Below are 13,325 nucleotides of genomic sequence, written 5' to 3'. Positions count from 1 at the left end.
ATGATGTGGAGATGAGATTAAAGAAAAGTAGATATTTTCCCTAAGGGGAAAAGTCCCTTCCTATGTAAATGGCTGCTCCTGTGGTGTTCTTCCTCACTCTTTCCTTGCTTTCATTATCCAGGCTACTTGAGGAGTGGGTCTTTTTCAATAACATATTGTTTTTCCAAGTGAGATTTTATACTGTGTTTTCCTTGGATGCAGTGTTTGAAAAGACACATTGACCCTGAAATGTCACACATGTTTGGGGAAAGAGCCATCACTATGAAGGGAGCAGGTGGGCCCAGAGTGGGTGGAGTTGCCTTCCCTCTTAAAGGTCCTGGCCAACTCATTGACATGGCAATGGTTTGAAGCCTATAGATTCTTTTGACACAACAGCCTCTCTGTTAGAAGAGAGGTGCATGATGCACTCCTTGTGGGAAGCTCTCATTTTGACAACTCCTGGTTTGGACAATGGGCACCCTGAGGTATTTTTATGGATTTAAGTTTATACTGATGTAAAGTATGATCCATCTGATTGGTGGTGCAATTTTATGAATAGTATTATCTCCAAAATTAGCCCCATGGCCACCACTCTCATCAATCTCTCAAGATAATCATTGATTATACAGGCTTGCTGTTTGATCAAGTTATATCTTTAAGGGAACATAGAGCTGACCACATCAAGTCTTCTCCTACATGTGTAAAAAAACTCGTGACTAATTCTTTTTGAGATACCTCATTCCAGAACCCAAACCATAAAACCAGACCATTCTGCCCAACCAGTGCGAGGCCCTCAATATCACCTCTGAAGAAGAAAATCAAAAGAGGGGAAATACCACTCCACCCTTCTAATATGCATGGCAATAGCTGAAACCACAATCTAACCATCCAAACAAAATATTTCACTGAAAATGAAGCTGGGATATTTATAGTGGATTTTTCACAGGTCATAAGAAGTCCTTTCTCTTTGGGTGCTGGCTGTTACTGAGATGACTTAGGCCACTTACATTTTGTGATTTCCACAACAGTAAGGATGTGAAGATGGGTCTATATTATGATCCTCCATGAGCCCAGTGCTGAGTGCTTCAATTGCAGTGTCTTGTGGTTCCCCTCTAAGAAGAGAGGGGATTCTGGTCTTGCCAATCAATGGCCTAGAGAAGAATGAGGAGTGTCCAAAATAGAAACTGGTTTTGGGTGACAGAAAATTTGTTCTCTGTCCCATTGTCTTCCAGGCCCTGCCCAAGGATGCTGAGACCCTTGAATTCGAATGCCAATTCACTGAGATATGGAGTTTCACAGATTTCATTTCTTAAATGCTCCAAGCAAGAGTCCAGAGATCCATCTCCCCATAAAATCTACAATACCTGATCATCCATGTGGGGTCTGCTGCAAGTAAGCTAATTCTTGCTATAACCCTCATGTGAACTTGATTGGAAAAATTTTGATCTCTGAGTCAAATGTGGGAACACGTATAGCACAGTGCATATGATGTAATCAGCATGTCACCATGAAGTGCTGACAATTGGAAGTGTGAGGGTAGGATTGCCCAAATTGGAATATTGCTAAACTAAAAGAGGAGTTCTTTCTGAACTACCGTCCATATATTGGATAGGGGATCAGAAGACGGAGGTAAAAATTTGGGTAAAAACTTGGACTGCTATCCTGGGTTATAAAGCCCCTCTTTTACATCTTATCTACACAAATGGCATGATGTGGTGATCAGGTTAAAGGACAGCAAATATTTTCCTTGAGAGGAAAAGCCCATTCCCATGTAAAGGGCTGCTGATGTGGTGTTCTTCCTCACCCTTCCTTGTATTCATTATCCAGGCTACTTGATGATTGAGTATTTTTCTATCACATATTGTCTTTCTGAATGAGATTTCATACTGTGTATTCCTAGGATGCAGTATTTGAAAAACCACAGTGACCCTGAATTGCCACACTTTTTCTGGGAAAGAGCCATCATTATGTAGAGAGCAGGTGGCCCTAGGGTGGGTGGAGTTGCCTTCCCTCTGAAAGGTCCTGGACAAATGGTTGCCATGGAAATGGCATGATGCCCATGGAGCCATGTGACACAACAGCCTCTCTGTGGGAGTAGAGGGACATTATTGTCCCCATGTGGGAAGATCTCACCCTCATACAATGAGGGTGGTACTTTGGGCACACTGAACGGTTGTTCTGGAGGTTTGTTGTTATTGACATAAAGGATGATCCATCAGATATTTGGTATATTTTGATGAATAATATTATCTGTTTCTTTAGCCTCATTAGCACAACTGTCATCACTCTCTTGAGGTAGATATCAATTATATAGTCTTGCTGTTTGATCATGCTCTAATTAAAGGGACCAGTGATCTGACCACCTCATGTCCCTTCCTAACTGAAAAATGTTAGGATATTGTTTCTAATGGCTATTTGAAACAGGTGATCCCAGAACACAAACATGGCATCCATTCTCCAATGCATTCTAGATATCACCAAAGTTTAAGATATTACAAAGGGGGAAATTACACTGAATATACATGTCAATAGCTGAAACCATATGCTATCCGACCATGGCAAATGCATTTTAACCAAGAAGAAAACCAGGATATTTAAGGTGGAATTTCCACAGCTGGATATACACAAGCTCCCTCTCTTTGGATGCTGGTTTTTGTTGTGGTGACTAGGAAGAGTGCCAGCTTTTTTGTGGTTTCTACAATTTTAGGGAAGGGAAGGAGATTCACTCTACTGATCCTCCATGAGCCCTGTGGTGAAGCCTTCAAATGGAGGATATTGAGGGTTCGCTCTTTGATGAAATTGGATTATGTCCCTGACAATCATGTGTCTAGAGATGGATGAGGGATGTTTCAAATACAGACTGGTATTGGCTGAAAGAAATCTTCCACTCTGGGCCATTGTCAGCCAAACCACTGGTCAAGGGTGCTCAGACCGACATTAGGATGCTAATTCAGTGAGACATGAACAGTCACAGACTTCATTTACTAAATCCCCCAAACACGAGTCTGATGTCCACCTCCACAGAAAATCCAGAAACCTGAATTTTCAGGTGTGGTCTGCTGCAGGAGAGATGATTCTTGCTAGAGCCCTCACGTGAATGTAGTTGAAAATGTGTCGATCTCTGAGTCTAATTTGGGACCACATATATGACAGTACAAATGAGGTGGTCAGTGTGTCACAGTTAAGGGCTGAAAATGGGAGGTGTGTGGGAACGATGGCCCATTTTGGAATGTATATCTATTCCTACAGATGAGTTCATTCTGGACCACCGCTTGTAGTTTTGATGGGGGAATGGAAGATGGAGGGAAAATTTTGGTGAAACTTGGACTGCCTTCCTGGCTAAGATATTTAACCCAGGATCACCCCATTTATTCTTGGGACAGCATGATTACAGAGACAGTCAAGCAGAGAGAACCAGAGAGAAAGATATTCTGTGTGTGAGAGAGAGCAATATATATATACACACAGACAGAGAGAGAGAGACAGAGTTAGGATTTTGATTAAAGCAACAGTCCATGGCAAGGTCTCAGTGCTGAACAGGTTCTGTTCTTCAGGTGGATATCTGACTTCACGGAAGAAACAGCACACGTGTCCCAGATTCTTCACTCCTTCTGGCATGACTATTGAAATGTGTCCCTTACATACACTGCTCCATGCTGGAAGATAGGGTTTAGAGCTCCTGTTTTTCACCCATTTTCTCTAAAATACCATGACGTGGGGATCAGTGTAAAAGACAGTAGACAATTCCCCTGAGCTGGAAAATCCCTTCCCAGGTAAAGAGCTTCTCATGTGGTGTTCTTCCTCACTCTTTCCTCGTTTTCAGTATTAAAGCTCTGTGGGAAGTGGGTCTTTTTCACTCACATATTTTCTTTCGAGCTGAGTGTTTATACTGTGGATTCCTAGGTTGCAGTTTTTGAAAATTTTGGACCCTGAACTGCCACACATATTAATGCAAATAGCCATAATTATATAGAGAGCAGGTAAGCCCAGATTTGGGGGAGTTTCCTTCCCTTTGTAATGTCCAGGCCAACTGGTTTCCACGGCATTGACATTACCACCATTGAGCCTTGCAGCCCAATTCACATCCTAGGAGGTTAGAGGTGCGTGTTGGTTGGCATGTGGGAAGATCTTAACTTCACAGCACAGTTTATATATGAGTGCCCTGAGCTATTGTTCTGGATGTATGTAGATATTTATGTAAAGGATGATCCTGCAGATGGATGGTAAAATTTGATGAAAAATATTATCTCTAACTTTAGCCTCGTGGTAACCACTCTCAGAAGTCTACTGAGATAGATATCAATTATCTGGTGTTGCTGTGTGATCATGGTATATCTTTAAGGGACCAGTGAACCAACCACCTCAAGTATTTTCCTACATGGGACAAAAGACTCTTGTCTTATGCCCGTTTGAATTCCACAGTCCAGAAAATGAAACCATGGTCCTTTTCCTTCAACCAAGTGTGAGGATCTTGATATCACCCCTGAAGAAAACATTCAAAAGTGGTAAATTACAATCCATGCTTTTGAATATACATATCAATACCTGAAATCACATGCTAGCCTTCCAAAACAAAGGAATTTTAACCAAGAAGTAAATCGGGATATTTCTGGTGAATTTTTCACATGTTTATAAGCATAAGCCCTGTCTCTTTGGGTACTGGCAGGTAATGTGGTGACTAGGGCCACTGCCACATTTTTTGTGGTGTCCACAATTGTCAGGAATGGAAGAAGGGTCTCTTTTCTGATCCTTAATGAGCCCTGTGGTGAGGGACTCAAGTGAAGGCACTTGAGGTTTCTCTCTTGGAGGAGAGTGGACTCTATCCATGCCAAACATGATTCTAGAGAAGGATGAGGAGTGTCCCAAACAGAGACTGGTTTTGGATTACAGAAACCTGCACTCCAGCCAATTTTAAGCAAGGCAATTTGTTATGGGTGCTCAGAGAAGTGTTTGGAAGCAAATTCACTGAGACATGAAGAGTCACAGACTTCATTTCCTAAATCCCCTAAGCATGAGTCAAGAGATTCACCTCCTCATCAATTCCACAAGTCCTGATCCTCCAGGTTGGGTCTGCTTCAGCTAAGATATTTTCTACTAGAGCCCTCATGTGAATTTCGTTGAAAATATGTTGATCTCTGTGTTAAATATGGGACTACATAAACCGCAGTACATATGAGGTGGTCAGTGGTTCACTGTGAAAAGATGACAATGGGAAGAGTGGGTGTAGGATGACCAAGTTTGAATTTCTCTATACTAAAAAAGAGGATTTATTTCTGAAACACCATTTGTATATTTGATAGGGGATTGGAAGACATAGGGAAAATGGTAAAAACTTGGATTGCTCTCCTCTCCGAGAAACTTCATCCAGGATCACCACAGATAATTTTGGGCAGGATGAATGGAGAGAAAATAAAGGTGGAGAATTGGAGAGAGGTAGAGAGATAGTGACAGAGACAGAGAGATAGAGATAAAGCAAATTTTGATTTAAGCAACTGTCCAGGGCATGATCTCAGCGCCAAACAGTGGTCTCTGTTTCAGGAGGATATCCAACACAAGGGAAAAACCATCAGTCTTTATTTGGGGGGAGAGACACGTTATATTAATTGAAGTATTGTTGACTTACAATGTGCCAATTTCTTATGTACAGCAACTTGACCCAGTCTCTCACACACAAACATAAATTTTTTTCTCATATCATCCCCCATCATTTTCCATCCTAAGAGGTTGTACAGAATTCCCTGTGTTATACAGTAGGACCTCATTGCCCAGCCATTCTAAATGTAATAATTTTCATCTAATGACCCCAAATTGCCAGTCCATCTCACTCCCTCCCCAACCTTGCCAACCACAAGTCTGTTCTCCATGTCTGTGAATTTGTTTCTATACTGTAGATAGCTTAATTTGTGTTACATTTTGGATTCCATATATAAATGATATATAGTATCTGCCTTTCTGCTTCTGACTTCATGTAGTAAGAGAACCTCTAGTCGCATCCATGTTGCTGCAAATGTAATTATTTTGTTCTTTTTATGGCTGAGTAGTATTCCATTGTGTCTATGTAATACATCTTCTTAATCAATTCATCTGATGATGGACATTTTGGTAGTTTCTCTGTCTTGGCTATTGTGAATAGTGCTGCCATGAACATATGGGTGCATGTATCTTTTTGGATTATAGTTTTGTGCACTTTGGATATTTGCCCAGGATTCAGATTTCTAGATCATATTATAGTACTTTTTTAAATACAATTTTTTTCTACTCTGCAGCATGGTGACCCAGTTGTAGATACATGTACACATTCTATTTTTATACATTATCATGCTCCATTATAAGTGACTAGACATAGTTTTGAGTGCTAAACCATAGGGTCTCATTGCTAATCCATTCCAAAGACAAGATTTTCTATTAATCACAAGCTCCCCAACTAGCACATTCTCTCCCCCTCCCCTTGGCAACCACAAGTCTATTCTGCAAGTCCATGATTTTCTTTTTTTAGAAAAGTTCATTTGTGCCTTATATTAGATTGCAGATATAAGTCATATATTGTATTTGTCTTTCTTTTTCTGACTTACGTCACTTAGTATGAGAGTCTCTAGTTACATCTATGTTACTGCAAATGGCATTATTTCATTCTTTTTCATAGCTGAGTTGTATTCCATTGTGTATATACACCATATCTTCCTAATCCAACCATCCGTTAGTGGATATTTGGGTTTTTTTCCTTGTCTTTACTATTGTGAATGTTTCTTTCAGTTTCCTGAGGAACCGCCACACTGTTTTCCATAGTGGTTGTACCAATTTACATTCCCACCATCAGTATAGGAGGCTTCTCTTTTCTCCACACCCTCTCCAGCATTTGGTATTCATAGACTTATTAATGATGACTATTCTGACCAGTGTGAGGTGGTACCTGATGGTAGTTTTGATATGCATTTCTCTAATAATTAGTGATGTTGAGCATTTTTTCATGTGCCTGCTGTCCATCCATATGTCTTCTTTGGATAAATATCTGTTTAGGTTTTCTGACCATTTTTCACTTGGGTTGCTTATTTTTTTTTTGTAGTTGAATTGTATGAGTTGTTTTTATAGATTGTAGATTAAGCCTTGACAGATGCATCATTTGCAAATATTTTCCCCCATTCCATTGGTTGTTTTCCACTTTTTTTGTGGTTTCCTTTGCTGTGCAAAAGTTGCCAGTTCTTTATTTTTTAAGATTATTACTCAAATGAATTTATCACATCTGTAGTTTTACAATGATCATAACAATAAAATTTAACAGTATTTCCTACGCAGAGCCCAAGTACATCACCCATCCCTGAAAATGTCTCCTCTGGAGACCATATTTCAATATCTGTGAGTCAGCATTTGTTCTACAAGGAAGTTCATTCTATCCTTTTTTCAGATTCCACACGTCAGTGAAATCATTTGATTTTGGTGTCTCATTGTATGGCTGACATCACTTAGCATGATAGTTTCTAGATGCAACCACTTGTGAGACACTGCCTAACAAGAGCCAGAATGGCCATCAACAAAAAGTCTACAAACAACAAATGCTGGAGAGGGTGTGAAGATATAGGAACCCTATTATGCTGTTGCTGGGATTGTAAATTGTTGTAACCAATGTGGAAAACAGTATGGAGATTCCTCGGAACAATGAAAATAGAACTACCTTTTGATTCAGCAATCCCACTCCAGATAATCTATCCAGAGAAAACAATGACTCGCTAATACATGTACTACAATGTTCATTGCAGCACTATTTACAATAGCCAAGACATGGAAATAACCTAAATGTCCTTTGACAGAGGAGTGGATAAAGAAAATGTTGTACATATACACAGTGGAATATTACTAAGCCATTAAAATGAATGAAATAATGGCATTTTTAGCAGCATTGATAAAGCAGCATGTATAAAAGATTATTCACTCCTTCTTGGCTTGACTCTAGAATTATGTACATTAAAATCACTGCTCCCCTCTGGAAAACAGGCAGTAAAGCCCCTATGTGTCACCCTTATCTTCTCAAATGGCAAGATGTGGAGATCAGGTTAAAGGAGAGTAGATATTTTCCCTGAGCTAAAAAGCCCCTTCCCATGTAAAGATCTTCCCATGTTGTATTCTCTTGTTTTCAGTGTCTTAGTTATGTGGAATGTGGGTGTTTTTCAGTCACATATTTTCTATCCAACTGAGAGATTATATTGTGGATGTCTGAGATGCAATGTTTAAAAATACATGTTGACACTGTAGTGCCACACATGTTCAGGGAAAGAGGCATCATTATATGGAGAGCAGGTGGGCCCAGAGAGGATGGAGTTGCCTTCCCTCTGTAAGGTCCAGGCCAATGGTTTTCATGGTGATAGCATGATGCCCATATAGCCTTGTGACACAACAGCCTCTCTGTGACAGGAGAGGTGCTTGAATGGCCCCATGTGGTATGCTCTCACCCTCACACTTTGGGAGTTTAATGATGGGAACCCTGATGTTCTGTTCTGGACATATATTGAAAATGATGTAAAGGATGATCCATCAGATGCGAGGTACAATTTCGCAAACAGTATTACTTCCAACAGTAGCCTGATGGCCACAACTCTCATCAGTCCCCCGAGCTAAACATTGATTATACAGTCTTGCTTTTTGATTATATCTTAAAGACATTAGTAAGCTGACGACCTTCAGCCTTTTTCTACATGTGAAAAACTACTCATGCCTAATTGCCATTTGAAACACATCATCCCAGAGCACAAATAAGGAAACCATGACCCACAGCCTTCAATCAACTACAAGTCCCTCGATTTCACAACTAAAGAAGACATTCTAAAGAGGAAAAATACAGCTCCACTCTTCTGAATATACATGTCAATAGCTGAAACCATATCCCAGCCATCCAAAGCAAAGGAATTTTAACTGAGAATGAAAAAGGAATATTTCAGGTGGATTCTCCACAGATGAAAATGCACAAGCCTTCCCACTCTTTGGGTCCTTCTCGTATTTTGGTGACTAAGGCCACTTCCAGCTAATTTTTGTGTCCACAATTGTCAGGAAGGGAAGGAGTGTCTCTCTTCTGAACCTCTATGAGATTTGTGATGAGGTCTTCAAGTAGAGGGTCTTGGGTTTTCCCTCTTAGATGAGAAGGGACTCTGTCCCTGACAAATGTAAGTCTAGAAATGGATGAGGAATGTTCCAAATAGAGACTTGTTTTGGGTTTTAGAAATATTTCACTCTGACCCATTTTCAGCCATGCCATTTTTCAATGGTGCTCAGATTGGAGTTTGGATGGAAATTCATTGATATATGAAGAGTCACAGACTTCTTTTCCTAAATCCCCCAAGTATGAATCCAGATATCCACCTTCCCAGTGATTCTAGAAGACCTGATCTTCCAGATGTTTTCTGTGGCAGGAAAGTTGATTCTTGCTAGAGTCCTCAGGTGAATATGGTTGAAAATATTTTGGTTTCTAAGTGAAATATTGTACCACATATGCCACCTTACAGACCAGGAGGTCAGTAGTTCACAATTAAGGGCTGATGATGGGAAGAGTGGGGGAAGGATGGCCCATGTTGGAATGTCTGTCTATTCATAAAGAGGAGTTCATTCTAGGCCACTCCTTTTAGTTCGAATGGGGTTTCATAATATGAAGGAAAAATATGATGACATGGACTGCATCACCCCATGCATCACCCCATGTATTCTCATGACAGAATGATTAGAGAGAATGAAAGTGAGGGTAACAGAGAGTCTGAGAGAGAGAGAAAGAGAGATAGGTGATTTTGATTCAAGAAATTATCCAGGGCAAGTTCTCAGCACCAAGCAGAGGTCTGTTTTCGGATGTATATCCAACTTCACGGAAGAAATATCATACTTGTCCTTCTTGGTGTGGATATTGAAATGACATCCTTAATTTCCCTGCTCCATGCTGATATGGTTTAGAGACCATGTTTGGCACCATTTTCCTCTAAAATTGCATCATGTTGGTATCAGGTTAAAGGACAATAGACATTTTCCCTAAGCCAAAAACTCCTTCCCAGGTAAATGGCTTTTCGAGTTGTGTTCTTCCTCACTCTTTCTTTTTGTTACTGACAAGTGTTTTGGGAAGTGGGTCTACTTCACTCACATACTTTCATTTCAATTGAGATTTTATACTGTCTATTCCTGGGATACATCTTTTGAAAAAATATGTGGACCCTCTACTGCCATACATGTTGAGTGAAAGAGGCATATTGATGTTCAGAGCAGGTGAGCCCAAATTGGGTGGATATTTCTTCCCTCTGAATGTTACAGGCCAACTGGGTGCCATGGAAATTATATGATGCCCATGGAGCCTTGTGGCCCATATCCCAATCTGGGAGTTGAGAGGTTCCTGTTGGGAGTCATGTGGGAAGATCTCACTTTCAAACATAGAGGGCTAGACGATGGGCACACTAAGATGTTGCTCTGGAGGTATGTTGATACTTATGTAAAGGATGTTACATCAGGTGGGTGGTAAAATTTGACAAACCATTATCTCCATCTTTAGCCTCATGGCCACCACTCGCATCAGTCTACCTAGTTAGACATCAATTATACAGGCTTGATGTTTGATCATATAATATCATAAAGTGACCAGAGAGCCAACAACTCATGTCTTTTCCTACAAGAGAATAACAATTCTTGCATAATGCCTTGGAAAAACATCATTCCAGAACCCAAACAATGAAACCAGGCCCCTCTGCAATCAATCAAGCATGAAGCCTTTGATATAACCAATGAAGAAAACATTATGAAGGGGGAAATTACAACTACATGCTTATGAATATAAATGACTTCAAGTGGATATCCTTAATGGTTATCTTTTGGATGAGAAGGGACCCTGTCTGCCAACTGAGGGTTTAGAGAAGTATGAGGAGTATACCAAATAGAGACTGGTTTTAGGGGACAGAATACTTGCAATCTGGCCCATTGTCATCCAGGCCGTTCTCAAGTGTGCTCAGACTGCTGTTTGGATGCTAATTCACTGAGACATGGATATTAACAGACTTCTTTTCCTAAATCCCCCAAGCACAAGTCCAGAGATCCACCTCTCCAGCAAATCTACAAGGTGTGATCATCCTGGTGGGGTCTACTGCCAGTAAGATAATTCTTGCTAGAGCATTTATGTGAACACTATTTAAAGTGTGTTGATATCTGAATCAAATTTGGTACCACATACACCAGAGTACACATGAGATGTTCAGCGGGTCACTGTGAAGGTCTGACAATGGGAAGAGTCCCATGTTGGAATGTAGGTATATTCCTAAAGAGGAATCCATTCTGGACCACCACTTGTAGTTTAGATGGGGAATCAGAAGAGGGGGGGGGAAATTTGGATAAACAATTTGAGTGCTCTCCTGGCTCAGATAATTCACCAAGTATAGTAACAGGTATTATTGGGACAGCAGGTGAGAGAGAGAGTGAAGGAGATATAAGCAGAGAGAGAGAGTCTGTGTGAGAGAGAGAGACAAAGGAGATTTTGATTCAAGCAATAGTCTGGGGCATGATCTCAGCGAAAATAAGGTGTCTGTGTTTTAAGCGGATGTCCGACATCAGGGAAAAACCAGCACTCTTGTACCAGATGCTTCACTCCTTCTTGGCATGAATCTAGAAATGTGTCCCTTACACTCAGTGATCCCGGCTGGTGGTTATGGTTAGAGCCCCTGTTTGGCACCCCTTTTTTCTCAAATGTCATGATATGGGGATCAGGTTAAAAGACAGTATATATTTTCCCTAAGTGGAAACGTCCATTCCCACATAAAAGGCTCCTCATGTGTTTTTCTTCATAACTCTTTCCTTGCTTTCATTTTCCAGGCTATTTGGGGAGTGGGTCTTTTTCAATTACATATTTTTTTTCAAATGAGATTTTATACTGTATATTTCTGGGGTGCAGAAAAACCACATTGACCGTGAAGTGTGACACATATACAGGGAAATAGCCATCTATATGTAGAGAGCATGTGGGCCCCAAGTGGGCGCAGTTGCTTTCCCTATGAAAGGCCAACTGGTTCCCAAAGCAATGACATGATGCCCATCGAGCCTCGTGACACAAGAACATCTCTGTGAGAGGAAAGGAGAATGATGAGTCACATGTGGGAAGCTCTCACCCTCACACCTCAAAGGTTGGATGATGTGCACCCTGGGCTCTTTTTCGGGAGGTATGTTGATACTGAAATAAAGGATGATCCATCAGAGGGGTGGTACAATTTGGAGAAATGAATTACCTTCATTTTTAACCTCATGGCCACCATGATTATCAATCTTCTGAGACAAACATCAAATATACAATCTTATTCTTTGATCATTATATATTTTAAAGGGACCATTGATCACACCACCTCAAGTATTTTCCCAAATGTGAAAAAATGACTCATGTATAATGAGCATTTGGAACACATCATCTCAGAACACAACCATGGAAACCATGCCCCACTGCATTCAACCAAGCAGGAGGCATTTGATATCACCCCTGTGTAAGACATTCCAAAGGGGGAAATTACAGCTCCACTCTTTGAATGTATACATGTCAATAGCCAAAACCACATGGAAGCCATCCACGGCAAATTAAATTTAGCTGAGAATGAAAACAGGACATTTCTGGTGGATTTTCAAAAGGCTGATAAGCACGAGCCCTCCCTCTCTTTGGGTGCTGGCTGGTCGTGTGGAGACTATGTTCAGTGTCACCTTTTTTGTGGTGTCAAATATAAGTATGGGAAAGAGAATCTCTCTTCTCATACTCTGTGAGCCCTATAGTGAGATCATCAAGCAAGGGTATTGAGGGCTCACTCTTGGATGAGAGGGGAATCTGTCACTGACAATCTTGGGGCTGGAGATGGATGAGGAATGTCCCAAATAGTGACTGTTTTTGGTTGACAGAAATCTTGCACTCTGGGCCATTTTCAACCAGGCCATTGGCCAAGGGTGCTCAGACCGGTGTTTGGATGTCAATTCATTGAGAAATGGAGAATCACATATTTCATTTCTTAAATCTCCCAAGCAGAAGTCCAGATATCCACCTCCCCAGGATATCCACAAGACCTAATGGTCTAGGTGGGGTCTGCTGAAGGTAAGCTAATTCTTGTTAAATCCCTCTTGTGAACGTGGTTGAAAATGTCTTTATCACTGAAGCAAATATGGGACCACATAGACTGCAGTACACATGAGGTGGTTAGCAGGTAAGCATGACGTGTTGATAACGGGAAGAGTGGGGAGGATGTCCCATGTTTTAATGCAGATCTATTCCTATGGTGGAATTCTTTCTGAACAACCAATTGTAGTTTGTATGGGGGGTCAGAAGGAGAGAAATTGTTGGGTATAGACTTGGACTGCTCTCCTGGATC

This window comes from Sus scrofa, chromosome Y, assembly GCF_054392235.1.
Source record: "Sus scrofa isolate SSC_HxYL_T2T_F1_AM1 chromosome Y, Sscrofa_HxYL_maternal_Yorkshire_Landrace_v2.0, whole genome shotgun sequence".
In the NCBI taxonomy this organism is placed as follows: Eukaryota; Metazoa; Chordata; class Mammalia; order Artiodactyla; family Suidae; genus Sus; species Sus scrofa.
This window is presented reverse-complemented; position numbering follows the sequence as displayed.